This window comes from Herpailurus yagouaroundi, unplaced genomic scaffold (genome assembly GCF_014898765.1).
Source record: "Herpailurus yagouaroundi ecotype Mexico unplaced genomic scaffold, PumYag 190, whole genome shotgun sequence".
NCBI classification, from domain to species: Eukaryota; Metazoa; Chordata; class Mammalia; order Carnivora; family Felidae; genus Herpailurus; species Herpailurus yagouaroundi.
The window spans coordinates 3,124,349-3,144,903 of record NW_024412421.1 but is presented as its reverse complement, the minus strand read 5'-3'; the positions used below and the strand labels follow the sequence as shown (position 1 = coordinate 3,144,903).

General features: G+C 43.4%; 1 long non-coding RNA gene across 1 annotated transcript in view; it reads right to left on the bottom strand.

The window, feature by feature from the left end:
* The window catches only part of LOC121045257 (uncharacterized), a 47,303-nt gene extending 28,144 nt beyond the window's left edge, over positions 1-19,159 (bottom strand). The window contains exon 1 of the long non-coding RNA XR_005797659.1: positions 18,941-19,159. This is a non-coding gene — a long non-coding RNA (uncharacterized LOC121045257). The remainder of the gene's footprint in view (positions 1-18,940) is intronic.
* Between the last annotated feature and the right edge of the window lie 1,396 nt (positions 19,160-20,555).

Below are 20,555 nucleotides of genomic sequence, written 5' to 3'. Positions count from 1 at the left end.
AAAAATTGTTTCTATATCATAAAAATGGTGCAAGTATTATATGAGTTGACTGATGAAAAAACTCAGAAGTAGTGCCTGGAAAATAAGTGCTTAAAAACATTAGCTACTGTAAACCCCCATGAGGGATACAAACTCAAATGCCCACCCAGCAAGGAGATTCCTGAAGACATCTGCAAAGTAAAACTGGCCCATGATTACCAAAAGAAGGAAAGGATAGAACTGAGAAACAAAAATGGCAATTATCCATCCCAGTAAGATCACTATTTCTAAAGAACACTGCTAGAAAACTCTGTTTAAAACAATAACAACACAAGAGAAGTTCTCCCTGATATTTACCCAAGTTTTGCCTGATTTTTCTATCTATTCTATCCACTCCTTTTAACCTGTCCTCACTGAGTCAAAAAGAAGCATTCAGCATGGGTTTGAGAGTCAAAAAAATTTGGGTTTGAACCAGCTTTGCCCTCTTATAATGTGACTTTGTGCAAACTACTCAATTTTTGTGATTATTAGTCTCCTCATCAATAAAATGGGGATAATAACCCTACCTCCATGACAGCATTATAAGGAAGGAGAAAAAATATTTTTTTCAAGCACTCTTCAAGAATTCAAAGCTGAATTCCAATACCAAATCTTCTTGTCTCTAGGCTAATGGCCTTCAACTCCTCCAGCCACTCTTTGGGTGGCCTAGTGTCCAAATCCCTCCCAATTTTACCAGACTTGTGTTGACTTTGCCTGCCTTCCTAGATGTGTTCCTTCTTCTTTAGACAATGACACCCTATTCTGTTTGAGGGAAACCACCTCTCCCATTGTACACAGTCTGATGGGACTATCAATAAAAGTGCCCTGGCTTCTGCTTCTTAGGCTTAGCCAATCAGATGTTCTCCCCTCAATCTTCCATGTTAAGATGAGTGATACAAAAGTTGGTGCTCATTTGCCTTGACTGGAGAGATGGTCCAGCTTTCTTGCCACCTCAGTGCCTTATTTTTTCACCTTCTCAACCTATGTCTTCAGCTTTTCAATGACAATGTGTCACTAACAAATTCTTTTTCTGCTTGTTAGACAGAGTACATTCCCATTACTTATAACCAAGGAACACTAATGTAACACATTCCAGATGGAAAATTGGGGGTTTTGGAGGAGGTTGTGAGTATTCCTGTGGGAAAGTTTAGGATGAACTCTGAGTCTGATGAGATGGGAAGTATTAGAAGCAAACATCAGAATGAGAGTGTCATTTGGGAGAAAGACTCATTAAATGGAGAAAAATTCACACCTGCATGTGGTCCAAGGAAGAAGTTGGATGTGGTAGGATTTTAGGAAATATCTGTCCAGGTGAACTAGTTGGGAGATGTCACCAGAGCACCCCTGCCCTTTCTGCCTGCTACCAATGTAACACTACACCTAGAATTGAGAGGACACAGGAAGGTTTTTCTAACTGGCACAACTCCCAAGCTTTGAGGGAGAAAGGGAGAAGTGCTAAAATTTGTTTCCTCCAAATGTTCTGGAATGCATCCAGGTGCACCCATAAAAGAAAGTTGGCACCCACCTCACCAATAAGGAGATATATTTCTCTAAACTGCAGTCATAATTCCTAATTGAATGTCTCTCTCAAAAATTCATGACACGAAAGACTGAATTATTAAGTAAATAAAATCATAAATGAGGATCATAACGGAGCTAATGGCTGCACTACACAGCTTTCCATTGTGCAGGAGCTTGCCAACAGCTCCCGATGGTCCAGTGTAGCTGTATCCCTGCAAACTTACACAACTGTCCCTTCACCCAGAAAAAAAAAATTGTGTGCCCGCCCTTCAAATCTTGTTCGCAGATTGAGTTTTTCTACCAATTAACACAACTTAGAAGCACAACTTTTTTCCCCTGAGGATGATCTCAAACTTGGAGGCAGCCCCAGTTTGCCTGTTTCTCATTGAGCTGTCACTCACATTCTCTCGCATCAAGTTCTGCATCCCTGATAGCCTTTGACAGCTACAAGTCAATGTACCATTTAGACCCCCAAATCTGATTTTGATTTCTAGCTACTTTGATCAATATTTTAGAAAGTTCAGCAGTTTTCTTCCATAACCTTTGTATTTAAAGTCTGAACTCCAAAAACTAGTGGTAGAGATGGAGATTTTTAAGTGACTCATGTTCAGCCCATTCTGACCATCCATCATTCAACAAATGTCTGGTGAGCTCTGCTTTGTGCCCGGCACCGTGCTGGTGAGAAGTATTCTATAGTGGACAAAATAGCCATTCCACTAACCTCCATTACTTCATCATTCAGCAGAGGGGAGGAGTTCAGCAAATAGGCCCACAAATAAAATTAAATTCTCAAATTGGGATATGTGCTATGAAGAAACAAAATGATCCCATTTGAGGAGGAGAGGTTAGAAAAAATTTATTTGAGCAAGACATGTAAGCTGAGACCTGAGGATGTGCAGGAGATGGACAGGCAAGGCGGGAGGAGGGCGATGTGCATGGTGAGGAGAGCTTTCCAGAGGGGGACACGTGTGTGAAATCCCTGAGGAAAGACAGATCTTGGTCTGTTCAAGGCCCTGGGAGCCAGCCAGTGTGGCTGGAGTAGACACTGGAAGGAAGGGTGGCCAGCTGCCTCTGATGGACAAGGAATGTTGGTTAAGCACCCCACCTCTTAGGTGGGGGTGGAGCAGCCCCATGCCCTTAAGCAGCAGTTGTTAGGGAGTCACTGAGGTACAGTGTGAACCACCCTAATCTGGATGTCATGATGCCAGGTTCTGGGGAAAACCACTTAGCACTATGGCAGGGGTTAAATGAGAGAAGGAGGGAGAACACAGAGCAAAGGTCTTGCATATAGGAAGCACTCAATAAATGGTGGCCTCAGCTCTCTTGTGCCGAGTAATGGTAAGTTCCTTCCTTTTCTTGGGTCACAGAGTCTATAACTAAAGAAATGGAGCAAATGTCTTGAAAGGTCCCTTCCTGTAGAATTTGGGTGGGGAGTTTGCACACTTGGAGGGAGGCAGCCCATCTGGATTTCAGGGTCTCTTCCTGGGTGGAGATGGTACATGTTTAAGACTCCTAAACCCAGGCCTGTCTGTCCCATCTCTTCTCCCAAGCACCACAGGTCCAGATGCCTGGCTGACTTGCTGGATGCTGGCTAGGCCCTGACTTGATCCGGAGGTCTCAGTAGTTAGCAAAGCATTAGTGACAGGACCCTGCTAGGTCAACAAAACTGCCCTGGGACCTTTGTCACTGGTGCCCATCAAAGCATCCTCAAATTAAGAATAAGTAACATGTACCTGACTTCTCCTCAATCCACCCTGACCTCTCACTTCACTCCCCACTGCAAGACTGTCTCCAAATTTCTAACCCCAAGTAGCTAAGTATAGTGGCTAAGAGCTACCACACAGTCCAAAGGACTTGGGTTTGAATCTCACATGTGATCTGGGGCAAGTTTCTTCTCTGAGTCCATTTCCTCATCTGTAAAGTGGGGATTACAATATCACCAGTGTTTTGGGGGGGGTCGCCTGAGATAAGACACACAGACTGTGTAGCATGGTGCCCGACTTACTGAACATTTTCAATATGGGCTAGTTGTTAACATCATTGAATTATTATTTAAAAAATTATTGTCATAATCAGGAACAGAATGACTTCATATAAGAACAGTGAAACTAAGGGGCACCTAGATGGCTGCTCAGTCTGTTGAGCAATTGACTTGGGCTCAGGTCATGAACTTGCGGTTGTGGGTTCGAGCCCCACAACAGGCTCTGTGCTGGCAGCTCAGAGCCTGGAACCTGCTTTGGATTCAGTGTCTTCCTCTCCCTCTGTTCCTCCCCTGCTCACACTCTGTCTCTTTCTCTCTCTCTCTCTCAAAAATAAGTAAAGATTAAAAAAAAAATTAAGGGGCACCTGGGTGGCTCAGTTGGTTAAGCATCTGACTTCAGTTCAGGTTATGATCTCCTGGTTTGTGAGTTCGAGCCCTGCGTCAGGCTCTGTGTTGATAGCTTGCTCAGAGCCTGGAGGCTGCTCTGGATTCTGTCTCCTTTTCACTCTGCCTCTCCCCCACTCACACTGTCTGTCTCTCTCAAAAATAAACAAACATTAAAATTTTTTTTAAATTAGAAAAAAAGAACAGTGAAACGGAGAGCAAAGTAGGGGCTGAAGTCAGATACTCAGCTGGTCCCAGGTCCCCAAAGTTTAGATCATCAAAGACAGAAAGAAAAGCAGAAAGAGCCTCAGGCTGGCTGGGCAGGAGGAAGCAGCAAGGCATAGGCATCCTGACAGCACCTGGGAAATGTCATAGGTGCCTCCCACAGTTTGGGGAGTGGGGTTAGAGCCCCACCACGGCCTCCTGAATCTCAGGCATGGCTCAGGAGCAGGAGGAACACTCTGGAAGCCCAGTCTCCTGTGTGAGCTGACTGCATGGCTGCAAGGCTACCGTTTGTCTGTAGCCTCCCTCTGACCACACTCCAACCCTCTCCAACAAGAAGCCCCTTACACAATCAAGCTGGACATGTCAACTAAGCTTAAGGAATGACTTTTAAGCTGTCCCAAAATTGGAAAACTAGGGAATTCATATATTTCCATATGATAAGTAATGTTGACAGGTTTGGGCACCAGATTTTTTTCTAAGTACTTGATAAGAATAGACTAGTTTAATTTTCATCCCCTCTGAGGCAGGGCTGTATCAGTAGACCTATGTTACAGATGATGGCTGGATGTGGAGACACCTGCCCCACGTCACTCAGCTGGTACCTGCAAGTCAGATCTGCTTGACTGAAACCTACCCCACTAGAGTAAATAAAATAGCTTATGGCCTCTGTGCCAGCCCATTTGGGCTTTATGCCACCACACTCAGACCCAGGAATCCTCAGCTGGCACAGTCAGGACTTCCACACCACCAGCTTGGCTCCAGACCCCACACATGGTGCCAGGCTGCCTCTCAAAGGGACCCACATAACAAAAACCAAATTTTCTTTGAGGTTCCTTCTGATTCAAGAGTCAGGGAATCCCAGCCAGAACTGAGTTCTCCTGGGGCTGTACTTAGCAGCATAGGCTTTGAAAATATACAGAGCTGAGTTCCAATCCTGCCTCCTCCATCTTCTGAGACAAATCACTCAGCCTAGTTTGCAGTAAGAGTACCTACTTCCTATTGCTTAACCAATGCCTGACACATAGTAAGTGCTCAGAACTCTGCCCATTGCCAAGAAAACCAGGAGCAACAAACTTCTCACCCAAGCCTAAGCCGCAGGCAGCTTTCCAAAAGTGACCTCCAACAGGTTTCCTTGGCAATATGACCACATTATCCCAACTTACTAGCCATCCATGGCTAAGAGTTTGCATCTTGTGACCAGTAGGCTCAGATCTATGTCCTGAAGACATCCACTGTTTTTGCCTTAATTGACTGAAATACATTTATTTGAGCCACATCCATCCACATCCAGGCCAGGAGTCTATCCCAACAACTGAAGGAAACAGAAAGGATTCACCCAGGAGCCACAACCAGGGACCCGAGCAAACAGCTTGACCCTGAAGCAAATTACAAGACCCTTTCCTTCCCTTGTGTCTTCATAACTGTTTAAGTGCATTAGTAATGGAAGAAACGTTGGTTCCTGGCTCAGGTAAAAGCAAAGCCTGAGAAAACCCTTGAATTATCCAAGTGGCCTGGGCCATTCTTCTGGCTCTCTGTCCCTTTTGTTCTGGGCTCCCCACTGTCTTCGGTAGAGGTAACACCTGTCCCTTTACACTTAACTTACAGTTAGCATTCACTTAGCATTTCTTCCAGAGTGTCAGAGTTATGAACTCCTGACACTCAGGGTGTAAGGAAAGCCTCTTCTCATAAAAAAAAAAAAAAAAAAAAAAAAAAAAAAGACTGAAAATCTTAGGATGGCTCACATGGAACAGTGTGAGCAGCAGAAGGGAACATTGCTTCAGACTGAGAATTCTCCCAGATGTGGTGCAGGGACAATGTCTTACTGAGACTACTTGTTTTGAAAAACAGCTTTGGCCCTATGCATCAGCACTCCTGTATCCCTTGGGTAAATTCCTAGCAGTGCTATTGCTGGGTCATAGCGTAGATCTATTTTTAATTTTTTGAGGAACCTGCACACTGTTTTCCAGAGCAGCTGGTACCCCTATGTTTATAACAGCACTTTCAACAATAGCCAAATTATGGAAAGAGCCTAAATGTCCATCAACTGATGAATGGATAAAGAAGATGTGGTTTATATATACAATGGAATACTACCTGGCAATGAGAAAGAATGAAATCTGGCCATTTGTAGCAACATAGATGGAACTGGATGGTATTATGCTAAGTGAAACAAGTCAGGCAGAGAAAGACAGTTACCATATGTTTTCACTCATATGTGGATCCTGAGAAACTTAACAGAGAACCATGGGGGAGGGGAAGGGGGGAAAAGTTACAGAGAGGGAGGGAGGCAAACCATAAGAGACTTAAATACTGAGAAAAAACTGAGGGTTGATGGGGGGTAGGGGAGAGGGGAAAGTGGATAATGGGCATTGAGGAAGGCATCTGTTGGGATAAGCATTGGGTATTGTATAGAAACCAATCTGACAATAAATTATATTTAATATAAGGATAAATAAGTAAGTAAATAAATAAAATATTGGACACACCAAAAATAAATAAACAAAATAAACAAATTAACAAAAATCGAAAAAAGAAAAAGAAAAACAGCTTTTGGATGGGGTGACTGGGTGACTCAGTAGATTTAGTGTCTGACTCCTGATTTTGGCTCAGGTCATGATCTCATGTTTCATGAGTGTGAGTCCTCCATTGGGTTCTATGCTGACAGTGTGGAGCATGCTTGGGATTCTCTCTTTCTCCCTCTCTCTCTGCCCCTCTCCCATTCTCTCTCTGTCTCTCTCTCTTTCTAAATAAATAAATAAATAAATAAACTTAAAAAATTTAACAATTAAAAAAAATAACTTTGGGGCACCTGGGTGGCTCAGTCAGTTAAGCAACTGACTCTTGATTTCAGCTCAGGTCATGATCTGAAGGTCGTGAGATTAAGCCTCACAATGGGCTCCATACTGGGCATGGAATTTGCTTAAGATTCTCTCTCTCCTTCTCCATCCCTCACTCTCGTGCTCTCTCTTTCACTCTCTGTTTAAAAAAAAAAAAAAGACTATATTCAGCTCTCTCACTAGCCAAATTATGAAAGAGCCTAAATGTCCATCAACTGATGAATGGATAAAGAAATTATGGTTTATATACATAATGGAGTACTACATGGCAATGAGAAAGAACAAAATATGGCCTTTTGTAGCAACATGGATGGAACTGGAGAGTGTGATGCTAAGTGAAATAAGCCATACAGAGAAAGACAGATACCATATGTTTTCACTCTTATGTGGATCCTGAGAAACTTAACAGAAACCCATGGAGGAGGGGAAGGAAAAAAAAAAAAAGAGGTTAGAGTGGGAGAGAGCCAAAGCATAAGAGACTCTTAAAAACAGAAAAAACTGAGGGTTGATGGGGGGTGGGAGGGAGGGGAGGATGGGTGATGGGTATCGAGGAGGGCACCTTTTGGGAGGAGCACTGGGTGTTGTATGGAAACCAATTTGACAATAAGTTTCATATATTGAAAAAAAAAGAAAAATATATGTATAAAAATTATTTAAAAAAGCTATATTGAGGTATAATTGTTTTACAAAGAGCTACACATATTTAATATGCACAATTTGATGAGTTTGTAAATATGCAAACATCTATGTTACCACCACCACAATGAAGGGAATAGGCATATCCAATACCTCCAAAGTGTCCTTTTGTCCTTTTGTGGTTTATTTTTGTTTTTGTTTTTGATTTGTGGTATGAACATTTAACATGAGATCTACCCTCTCAACAAATTTTGAAGTGCATAATATTGCATTATTACCTATAGACATTGTGTTGTACAACAGATATCTAGAACTTATTCATCTTGCTTAATTCAAATTTTATAGTCATTGAACATCTCCCCATTTCCCCTTGTCTGCAGCCTCTGGCAATCACCATTCTGTTCTCTGCTTTTATGAATTTGACTATGTTAGATATCCCTTATGTATAAGTGAAACCATGCAGGATTTGTCCTTCTGTGACTGGTTTATTTCACTGCCACTTTTGAAAGGTCCATCAAGATATTGGCAGTCATACAAATAAAATAATTTAATAGTCTTTTTTTTTTTAAGACTTCCATAGACTAATACTGAAGATTACCTTTTCAAAGTTCTTTGAGAGCTATTGAAACTTCCACTGACTCCTTCAGGCAAGCACCTCCCCAAAGGGAGATGCCTCTGGTGCCTCTGTCCTAACAATTTCTGCATGTATGACATTGCATCTCAGCTGCTCCTGTGTGTCCTTTCTCTCCATTAGAGCAGAGCTAAGAACAGAGGCTGTGTCTTTTTGCAGATGGCACCAGGCATGTAGGTGCTCAGAAAATGTTTGTGGGGACAGGGATAAACTACAACCACCATATGCACATTATCTCTAGCACACAAGAGGTCTGCAGTTGGTATTGTTTTTAGCCAGTTTATGGAAAAGTAAACAGGAAGGGAGAGACTAAGTGGCTTTGTGGGGACACAAAACTGAAATGTGCTACTGGGGCTGAAACACATGTGTGTCTAAGCTCCTGCTTTATGTTCCCTCCAGGATATCAATCTGCTCTCATAATGAAGTCAGAGAAGGCCTGCTCTCTTCAAGTGTACCCATTTTTCAGGTTAATAATGAGAGGTCCAGAGATATGCAAATTAATAGTTAATAAGAAACATGATCAGGAAATGCACCCAGGGTAATGACACCTTCCCATGCTGGCAACATCAGGACTCTACACCTTTCTTCCTGAACCCTGCACCTGCTGCTCCCTCGTCCCAGACCTCACTCACTAGCTCATGTGCATACACACTCACCTGGCCCTAGCTGCATCCTTATGACCTGCTATGAGCTAAATGTCTGTGACCTCCCTAAATCTATATGTTAAAACTTAAATCTCCAGTGTGATAGATTTTGGAGATGAAGTTTTGGGGAAGTAATTAGGTCATGAGATGAAGCCCCCACATGAGATTAGTGCCCTTATGAGAAGACACACAAGAGACCTTATTCTCTCTCTCTCTCTCTCTCCTTATGCCATAAGAGGATACAAGAGAGATGGCCATCTGAAAACCAGAAAGAGGGTTCTTGTTAAGACCTGAACATGATGGCACCTTGACCTCAGACTTCCAGCCTCCAGAACTGTGAAAGACAGATGTTTGTTGTTTTTGAAATGTTTTAGGCACACATGCTATGGTATTCTCTCAGTAGCTGCAACTGATCAAGATATGACCAAGAATTATCTTAAGCCCCCCCTTTTGTCCCTCCTGGGTCACCTCAATCACACTCCTGAATGACTTAGGTCTCCCCTGCAATTTTTGGAGCACTGTCATCCTCCCCACCTTGCCATGAGCCAGAGGGCAGGGCCTATGCCAGATATGTCTTTTGTGGAGTCCCATGAATGACCAACTTGCTATTGCAGATGACTGACCCAGAGCACAATGTTCCTCCAGTAGGTCTACCTTCTCACTCTCTTCTTGACCCTTGGCTTAACTAAACCAACCTATTAAATTGAAACACTGGTCGATTGTTTTTATAGCTTAGCCCAAACTTAAGAGAACCTAGCATTCTCATACACCAGTCTTGGGAATGAATACTGGCCTGGCTTTTCTGAAGGAGAATTTGATGCTTCAGCTACACCTGCCTTGGAAATGTACATGACTTTGACTATGATTTTTCTTCTAGAAATGTATTTGCACATTAATTGATGCTGTCCCCCAAGATTTGTGTTTGAGGACAGTCTAGGCAGTATTGTTTCCAACAATAACAAAAACGAATTATGGTCAAATAATTTTCCAACAATAGTAGAATTAAGTCAAACAATTGTGGTTGATCTACATAAGGAAACCCTCTACATACAACCTTGTGTGCTGTGTTATAGAGGTATATCTATGGATGTGGGAAAATTCTCATTATACAGCGTGAATTGTTCTTCTGAGTATATCATAGTGCATAATAGATATTTAAAAAGCAAATACAAAGAAAAAGATCAAGTTAAAATATACCAAGCTTTTAGCAATGCTAATTTCTGCACTGTGGCACTATTGAGTGTTTTTTTCTTTTCTTTCTACTTTTCTGTATGTTCTAAATTTACTACAAGGAAATATTTGGGGGTACATGGGGAATGACATCTATTCTACTTTATTACCTAAAAAGAGGCTTTCCTTTGAATAATTTTTGGATAATCTGTCTTTATAAAAACATGTAATTGAGGCAGAACAAAAAGGCACAGACACAAAAACAAAAGCAGCCATAATCTGCCTGCCCAGATAAGTCCTGTTGACCACAGTAAACTTTTATAATCAGAAATCCAAAAGTTACTTCCTCTCGTCCTAAACTCCTATCTCCATGTGGTCAGCTGACCTGGTCAGGGCTGGTCTAGGTTGTGGCACAGATGGCCAGTTGCCCACCCAATATCTATTCTCCCTTCTGCCTTAGTAGGGGACTCCAATTTTATTCTGGAGTCAATGTGCCCAGCCAGCAGGACCCTTATTTCCTAACCTTCCTTGCAGATCGCAATGGCCAGTGGGCTTCCCACAGACATGTCACGTGGGGTGTAGAGACACCCCCCCTTCCTTTGAGCAGGTGACAGCTGACAAAATGCCCTTTTGCCACCCTCCCCTTCTGCTTCCTGGTGGTAATGTGGCTGTGATAGTGGGGGCCCCAGGACCCTTCTGGACTGAAGGCAATCTTGATGAAAACCACACTGCAGAGGCTGGTGGAAGAGAAAGAGCCCAGAGCCTGGTACCTTAGTGATGGCATAGCCGCCACACTAGCCCTAGACTGCCCATGTCCAGACTCCTTTCATAAGTGAGGGAAACACTTGCTCTGCCTTGCTCCAGAGCTGTTAAGTCTGTGCCCTGTTACAAGTCTCAGAAAGTGCCCTTCAGAAGCTCGCTCAGCTGTTAATGAAATAAGACCACACAGTCGGTCCAGCATTGTTCCTGTGTGCACACCTCCCTCCTGCAGGAACCCCAGTGAGCAGAAGTGTTGTTGTGGTGCAAGGACACCTCCAGCTCCCCAGCACTGTCTAGTGAACATTGTTACAGGAGGGAGAATCTTGTCTGACTCTGGGTGGAACAGGGGAAGGGGATGGGAAGATAGCTTCCAAGGGGAGTCAAATACGCATACACATCTTTATATTCTTTTGTGGTCTGCTTGCCATTTTAATAATATTTTTCAAATGCTAATTTGGTGTAAGTCGTGCTGGTACATGCAGCTCACAACTACTGACCAATTAATCTAGGCAGACAGGAGGTTGAGTACTTATGAGGGGACTTGTCAGACCTTATGAAAGCAACACCACAGTAACTAGAGGCACCATGGCACCCCTCCCTCATGGCCAAGTCTGGCACAGCCCACAGAGCTGCACCTCACAGCCAATGGCCTTTGCAAAGCTCTGGGGCTCTGAATGCAGCCCAGATGGTGGTCTCCAGGGGATCATAGGGCCCTGAAAACTTGTCACAGACATGTTGTCGCATGACACCTTTCTGAGATCTGGCACCTCAAATGTCCTGCCCTGTGGCATTTTCAGACCTCTGCTCCATGAGCAAGCACCACAGTCCTCCGCACCTGGCCCTAGGGGAATGGGCACAGAGAATCCTGCAATCCCAGGGTTTGGGAAAGGACCTTCATGTGCATATGAGTTTGCTAGAGCTGCCACAACAGAGGACCACAGACTGGGTAGTTTCGACAACAGAAATGTATTGTCTCACAATTCTGGGAGCTGGAAGTCTGATGTCAAGGTGTCCCCTGGGCTGTTTCCTTCTGAGCACCATGAGGGAAGGGTCTGTTCCTGACCTCTGTCTGATTTGTAGATGGCCTTCTCCCCGTGTCTTCCTCTGTGTGTGTCTGTTTCCAAGTTTCCCATTTTTATAAGGTCACCAGTCATGATGATGTTATCTTAACTTGGTTACCACAATAAAGACCCTATCACCAAATAAGGTCATATTCTGAGGGGGTTAAGATATATGAGTTCTGGGGGAAAATAATTCAACCTGTAACTCTATTCTTCAAGTTTGGGGGGGGGGTTGGGTCACAACAGGAGCTATGAAGGTAACATAAATGAATGATCCCCACACAGGTGGGAACTTGTGTCAAAAAAACATCAGACAGGCACAGTGTCAGCCCCAGGTAAAGGTAACTGTTGGGCAACTTCTGTTTGCCCCTCCAGCCCCCTCCTCACCTTTCTCCACTCTATTCTGTGCCCAGCAGTCTAGTTTTTATGGGCTGCATCTGAAGGCTCCCTGGCCCTGTTTCTTTCAGAAGGTTCGGCCAATGCTGTAGAACATAGCAGCCACTGTGTTGCATATTAGAGTCCTCCAGAGAAAAAGAACCAGCAGGATATATACAAATATACATAAGCAGAGATTTATTCTAGGAATTGGCTCACACAGTTATGGAGGCCAAGAAGTCCTATGATCTGCCATCTGCAAGCTGGAGACCCAGGAAAGATAGTGGCGCAGTTCAGTCCAAGTCCAAAGGCCTGAGAACAAGGGGAGCCAATGGTGTAAGTTCTAGGCTAAGTCCAAAAGCCAGGCACATCAATATCCAAGGGCAGAAGATGGATGCCCCATCACATGCAAAGAGTGAATTCACTCTTTCTCTGCCTTTTTGTTCTATTCAAGCTCACCTGCACAGGGTGGGAGGTGGTATTCTCTACTCAGGATACTGATTCAAATGTTAATCTCTTTGGAAACACTCTCATTGACACACCCAGAAATAATGTTTTACCAGCTATCAGGGCATCTCTTAGTCTGGTCAAGCTGACTCAAAATTAAGCATCACAAGTAGCTATTTAAATTTAATTTCAAATTACTTGAAATTAAAATTTTACATTTCAGTTCCTCTGTCACGCTAGTCACATTTCAAGTGCTCGATAGCCACAAGTGATTGGTTGCTATGGTTTTGAACAGTGCAGATATATAGTGTTACCATCATCACAGAAAGTTCTATTGGGCAGCACTGGTTCAGACATGAGAAGCCCCAGGAGTTGATATAGAAGGTGAGAGGGGAATAGATAAGATGTCTGTTCCCCAGCTTCTTTCCTGCCAGGTTGCCTGAGGCTGGTTGTGGTTCTGTTGAGGCCACATCCCTTACCAGGGAGCCCTTTCCTACAACCATTCTCTCTGGCTTGCCGTTACTGCTCCCTCCCTTTGTGCCTTCAACCTTGGGGTGCTTATAGCTCCCCACTGCCCTGGAGTGCAGTACCTCCCCTTGCTGGTTTCCCTGACACTAGACCCATGCCTTTACCTGAATCTATCTATATACCCTGTCTAATCACTTACCTGCTCCTGTAACAAGGCCACACCCTATTGTATTGCCCAGAACAGTGTTGTCAATTCTTCTCATTTTGCAAGAAAAGCTGTAAATCTAGATTTTTATATGAAATCTACAACTTGAACATAGCAACCATCTCAAAAACAATTTCCAAACATTATGTATGCAAAGCAAAACTCATCTACTTCTGAGTGTGGTCCATAATTAGCAACCTAAGCTGGTGGTTACCCACTGTGTTTGAGCAAGCCCCCTCCCCACTGGTTTTAGGATGTCTTGTGATATCCTCTGGGTAACTACCATTTTCCTCTCTTTTTCCCAGGGACTGAAAGGAATATCACTTTCCGATCTCCAACTGTGACGTGCTCTCTGCCTTTCCTTGGTATGGTAGTTACCTATTATCATAGTGGCTTGAAACACAAACATTTCTTATCCCACAGTCTGTGGGTCAGGAATCACACACAGCTGTGTTGAGTCTGGCTCAGGGCCTCTCATAAGCTGACATCCAGGTGTCAGTCCAGGACTGTGGTCATCTCAAGGTTCTATTTGGAAAGATCCACTTCCAAGCTCACCCATGTAGTTGTTGGCAGGATTCTTCTAGGCTGTTGGACCAGGGGCTTTGGTTTCTTGTTGCCTGCCCACCAGCATGTGGGCCTCTACCCAGGGAGGCTCACAATATAGCAGCTGGTTTTGCCAGAGCAATGAGCAGGAAGAGCCAAGCAGAGAGTGAGAGTGTGGTATCAACCCTAATCTTGGAAGTGACACCCAATCACATTTGCTGTGTTCTATTGATTAAGAAGCCCCTAGGTTCAGCCCACACTCTAGAGTGGGGGATGACACAAGATTGTACAATCTAAGAGGGGATCACTGAGGACCCTCTCAGAAAGCTGCCTGGGATATGTATTCTGCAGGTGAGGAAATCAAACTGGGTTATAATTTAAAAATGAATTGGGGTAAGATAGGACCACCAGAAACTGGGGAACCCCAAGATATCTGTAAGCCAGGCCTGCCAGAAAATAATTCCCGAGATCTTCATAAAATTTCTTTCTATGTTGCCAAATATCCCTGTCTTTTTGTTCACTCTATTCTCTGCCTAAAATTAATCTCTACTTCTCAACATATTCTTTTTCAAGACCCAACTCAGACGCCTCCTTCTGTGAAAGCCTTCCTGACCCTCCCAGAGAGAAAGGTTGACTCACCTGGTCTCCCCTAACATCACTTACATAAAGCATGTTCACATCTATCATCTTATCTTGCCTCATTTGAGCCTTATAACAACCCAGTAAATGGCTAAATATTGTTATCCCCATTTACATCAAGGAAAACTGAGGCACAGAAAGATCAAAACTCAAGATCAAGATCACACAGGTAGTAAGTAGAAGATTTAGGACTTGAACTAAGGTCTTCAGACTCCAAGGTCTATTTTGTTTTGTTTTGTTTTGTTTTTCTGTTTCCTCTATAGCATTTAACATGTCTGTAGTTTTATTCATTTGTTTATTCAAAAATAATTTACTGAGGTGACCTGGGCTGCCCCACACAGAACACAGGCTGGGTCCTCCCTCTAATCCACTCTACCCAGATATCTTCCCTCATTTCTTTGCTTTGCTTAGCCAAACTCTGGCAATCCTTTAGTCCAAGTTTAAGTCATTCCTCCTCCATGAAGCCTTCGCTGACTCCTTCAGCCCACAGAATGCTGGACTTGGAAGTAACTTCAAACACTTTCATTTTATCTTGGGGAAGCTATAGTCTCCAAAAGGAACACAGTATGTCACACAGAAGGTCCCTTTTATGCTGAGTACACTCTATGTGCCTAGCCCAGATCCCATTGTTGGGATGGACACATCCAACCCTTGACTGCTGGGAATCCCAGCTTCTGCAGACTCCTGGTGTACCCTTTTGGGGATCATCCTCAACTGCAGAGAACTGCCTCACCCAGGGTTAAGCCTGTCCCATGGCCAGTGACTGGCTGATGCAGTGGTACAAAGGCACCTCCTTGCCTCTAATTGGGACAACTCTGAAGGATCACCCTACTCCAGAGCTCCCTATAAGACCAGCTTCACCCCTGCCCCCTCCTGTTTCCCTCACCTCCTTATAGGTATTATCTCCTAAGAACACTGCCCAAAAATCATTCCACACACATTTCTCCAACTTTTTAGGGGCCCAGTCTCTTAAAGACACAATTATTATTACTAATATAAATAAGAATGGCAATAAGTTACTGAGCAATACTGTAAAAAAAGCTAACATTTGTTGAGTGCCAGGACCTCTATTTCTTCCTCACATAAACATAAAAGAAAGATTTTATTATTATACTCATTTACCAGATAGAGAGGTGAAAGTTTTTGTTATGTTTTTCACACCTTATAAGTAAAAGGTGGGGTTGGGATTCTTATTCAGGGCTTCAAGTTCTGGAGCCAAGCTCTTAACCACCTCACTGTCACTTGGTGATTATTCTATATACACATCACCTTTCTTAGCTGTAAGATCTTTGAAGAGACATATCAGGTGAAGACTGTCACCAGGCAGACAGCAGGTACTCAATAAATGCTGGTTGGTAAGTGTCCATTGATGGATGAATGGATAAAGAAGTTGTAGTGTTTATATACAATAGAATAGTACTCAGCTGTAAGGAAGAAGGAAATCCTGCCATTTGCAACAATGCGGATGGAACTTAAGGGCATTTTGCTAAATGAAATAAGTCAGACAGAGAAACACAAAGACTGTATAATCTCACCTATATATTAGATGTAAAAAAAGAAAAAAAAACAAAGCCCTAGAAAAGGTGATCAAATTTGTGGTTACCAAAGGCAGGAGTTGCAGGGAGGAAGAATAAGAGGAATGTGGTGTAAAAGAACAAACTTCCAGCTATAAGATAAATAAGTATGAGGAGGTCATGTACAACACAACAACTATAGTTATCACAGCTGTATGGTACATATGAAAATTGTTAGGAGAGTAAATCCTAAGAGCCCTCATCACAAGGAATATTTTTTCTTCTTCTTGTTTTTTCTTTTTATTATGTCTATTTGAGGTGATGGATGTTAACTAAATATATGGTGGTAATAATTTAAAAACATATGTAAGTCAGACCATTGTGCTGTACACCTTAAATTTATACACTGATGTATGTTAATTATATCTCTATAAAACTGGAAAAAATTAAAATTAAAAAATTAAAAATCATTTTAAAATGCTGGTCAGCTAAATGGCTGGTAGGTTGCTTTGTGAACATGCCAAAATCAGGTCAGTAGCACAATGTGCAGGGCCAGTCTTCAGGACTTCAAAATTCTGGCTGAGGGTTCCCGCTCTTACACCTGCCTCTCTGCTATTTACTTGCAGACATTTAAAGGTCAGGGTGGTAATGTTCAGCCATGAACTTTTCACTTCTACCAGGATCATAGGCATTAAAGAAGCAGGTGTGTGTGTCTGCATGTGTGTGTGCATGTGTGTATGTGTGATCACGCATGTGTGATGGGGGCAGCTGGCTCTGAGTGAGGCAGCTGCTATCACACCCTCTTCTGGGTTTACTCCAGAGTGTCTGTTCTCTCCAAGCAGGTTTGGCAGGACTACAGTGTATTTGGGAGTCTTCTGTCAAGGGAGCTAGCTGCTTTGGGTCTCTGTGGGAACTCTAAATCCATGTCTGCTACATCACCAGGTCTCTGAGCTCCGATAGCCATTAGCTGCCTATAAGCCATTCAATCTGACAGCAAATTTTGATCTTTCTTTAAACCACTTAATTAATCATTTCAGGCAAGTCTTAACTTCATAACTAGACCAAACTCCCTCTAGCAGGCAGCAGTGAGCTCATTGTCTACTCATCATCTACCCAGCCTCCAGCTGGGTGCTGGACACATGAGAGCTGCTCAAGGGAAAGTTGAGGACTGAGGAAGGAGTCAGATGCCTACATCCTCAGGGCAGCTCACAAGACCCAGCCCTGGCAATGGCCCCATGATCTTGCCTCTGGACCATGGCATGGGGTGGTGAAGGGAAAGAGGGGACACAGGAGAAAGGCTGCTCCTCAGGAGCATTCTCTATTAGTGGTGGATTTGTAACAAATTTAAGGTATGGGGTTGTCATGACTAATTGTTAAGAATGTGACAAAAAGACATGAGAGGAAGCAACATGAACATCATAGTCTGGCCCATCAGATACATCAATGTCCTGCCTCTTAGCCCTCCAGAGCATTTGCGTCACAGCACTAGAGTCTGAACTCCTCACTCTAGTCTAAAAGGGTGGGGTTTCCAGTCCTTTACATGTTACCTACCTCTCATTCCAAAAATAAAACACTTTGAAAAAAGAAATAAAAATGAGAAAACTCAAAATCAGGTAGTGGAGACAGACTAGTAATCATACATTAGTGAATAACAGTAAATGCAATGATAAAATGTTGATGTAGCTTTTTGGGCTCTTGAAGAAGGGTACCTAACTTGGGTGGAAAGGTCAGGACAAACTTATTGGAGGAAGAGATATCTTGATTGACTCTTAACAGAAGAGTAGAATTGAGGGCTGCTGTCTTCCACATCATTTAGCTGTCCAAAAAGAAGATCCAGAAAAAGAGTTTATAGGTCTATTGTGGCCTCTTGGGACACCTAAAGGCTGATGCCATATGCTCACAGCAGAAGTGGCACATCCCCATATACCCCAAGGGTGTTTAGTTATAAGGGGAAATAGTAGGACAGTTACAAAGCTAGCCCAAGCTGGGTGCAGTTAAAAGGGGCATTTGCAGAAATCATTTCTTAATTAACATCATGGCCTTCCTGCCCATTTCAGATCTCCAGCGATGTACAAAGCTGGGTAAGGCCTCCCAGGCTTTGATTCCTCAAGTTTATCTTTTAAGCCCCTCATTTCTGTTGGGTGAGATGAAATCTCTAAATTCCAACTTCACAGAGACCCACCAATCCCCTCCCCACCCCCATTCCTTAGCAACCTCTCAGAATGAGTGTTCTTTTAAAAGAGACAAGGTCCTTGCTGACATCTCTCTTTAGAGAGCTCCATCAAAATCCTGCATTTGCCCAGTGTCCTTTCCTTGGCCACTGGTAACCAAGGAAACAAGATACTATGGTAACACTGGGAGGAGAGAAAGGGAGGCATCCAGAGTCCTTGCTCACTCTCTCTCCTCTCTCCTGGAATCAAGGCAGTTACCAGGGCAGAGAGAACATCTGTTCTCAGCTTCCTGGGAGAGAGCACCAGGACACCCACATGGGTGGCTTAATAGCTGACACTCAGAGCTTCCCATTCCCCAACTTGAAAACTGGTGCCCCAGGGCCCCCCAAAACAATGTGCTTTCCCAGGACTGAGGCTCAGCCCTCTCTAGAACTTATAATATAATGTGTAAATACCAGATGTAAGGGATGCATAGATGTTTATTCAAGTGAGTGAACAAAATAGAGATTGGGATCATGTATAAGCAAAGCCCTAAGCATATTTGAAATTATGATGTATGACAAAATTACCAAGTGTTTGCACAATCTTTAACAGTGTTGGATTTATCTCTGATTTCGCCCTGCTCTTCTGCCTCCTTGTTCAGTGCCTCCCACCCCACCGTCTCTATCTCTGCTTCTCAGGTGCCCTATCCCTGTATTTTTCTCTGCTTACCTGCCTCTCCCTCTGAGGCTGCAGTCCTGCTTCTTTCTGTCTCACTCTCCCTCCTCCTTCCTTCTGACCTGCAGTTCACCTGTCACTCTCAGGATGGAGTGGCTTAAAGAGAAAGATGCCCTGTGTTCTGGTGCCGGCTCAGCCCCTGCCAGTCCACTCTGTATAGAACGCCGCGTTTACTCTCGCCAACCTCACCGTAGACAGGCCTTATGTGGGGCACCTTGGGGTGAGGCTTGAAGGAGGCCCAAACATTACAAACTGTGATATATGCGATGATGTCATAATCCCAATGCAGTCCTCAGGAGCAATAGAGAAACCTACCTTTTTGTCTCCAATCCTTTGCTGATTGAATCTTATTTTACAACCTTAAGAATTCTCCATAGAGTTTTAAAATCTTTTCTTCTGATTCCTATGTTAAATCCTGCTCCACAGGAACTGCCTTTTCTAATTTTTCAGCATTGACTCCCTTCCTTAGAACAGTGTGGTGTCTGAACTGCTTTGATCACACACCCTTATCGATCAAAATATTTCAAACGTGTACCTCCTAGTATAAGTGCACGTATGTATTTATAAAGCACATACATGTACTACTGTACTAATATTTTGTGCATGATAAATATACACCAAAAGGGGAATTTGAAAGGAAGTAAAAAAAATAAAAGGAAGTGATATATCTAAAAGGAAGTAATATGTTATATCTTCTTGGGCCACCCTAAGGGACTGTCTGTACACCCCATGTTGCCTACTCAGTCCCTTTTGATAACTGAGAACCTTGCTTTGCCTCTTATGTCAGTGATTTAGGGTTCCCAGAGAACCTAGGGAAGATTGTTGAAGGACCAGAACATGATAGAATTTCTTTGTCAGGGAGGGTATTCATTTCCTGAGGCAGCTGTGACAAAGGACCACAGACTGGGCAGCTGTAACAACAGAAATGCTTTGTTTCATGGTTTTGGAGCCTGGAAGTCTGAGGTCAAGGTGTTGGAAGGTTTGATTTCCTCTGATGGCTGAGATGTATAACCTGTTACATGCCTCTTTCCCAGCTTCTGGTGGTTTGTGGGCCAGTTTTGGCATTCCCTGACTTGTGGGTGCATCACCCTGAGCTCTGCCTCCCGTCCTCACATGACATTCTCTCTGGGTACATGCCTGTCTCTATGTCCAAATCTCCCTTTTTTACAAGGATGCAGGTATACTGGAGGAGAGCCTATTTTAATGATCTCCTCTTAACTTGATGATCCTGACTTACATCTAATTTCCAAATAAGCTTACTGTTGTAGAATAAATTATGTCCTTCTGAAAATCTGCATGTTGAAGCCCTAACTCCCAATGTGACTGTATTGAAGATATGGACTTTAAATAAGTAAGGTTAAGCGAGGCTATGATTAGTTGGGCACTCGTCCAGTATGACGGGTGTCCTCACAAGAAGAGGAAGAGATGCCAAGAGTGCAGATACAGAGGAAAGGCCATGTGAGGACACAGTGAGAAGGTGGTCACCTGCAAGCTAAAGAGAGAAGCCTCAGAAGGAACCAGTCCTGCTAACCCCTTGATCTTGGACTTGTAGCCTCCAGAAACATGAGGATAAATTCCTCTTGTTTAGTCCTGCCAGTCTGTGCTATTT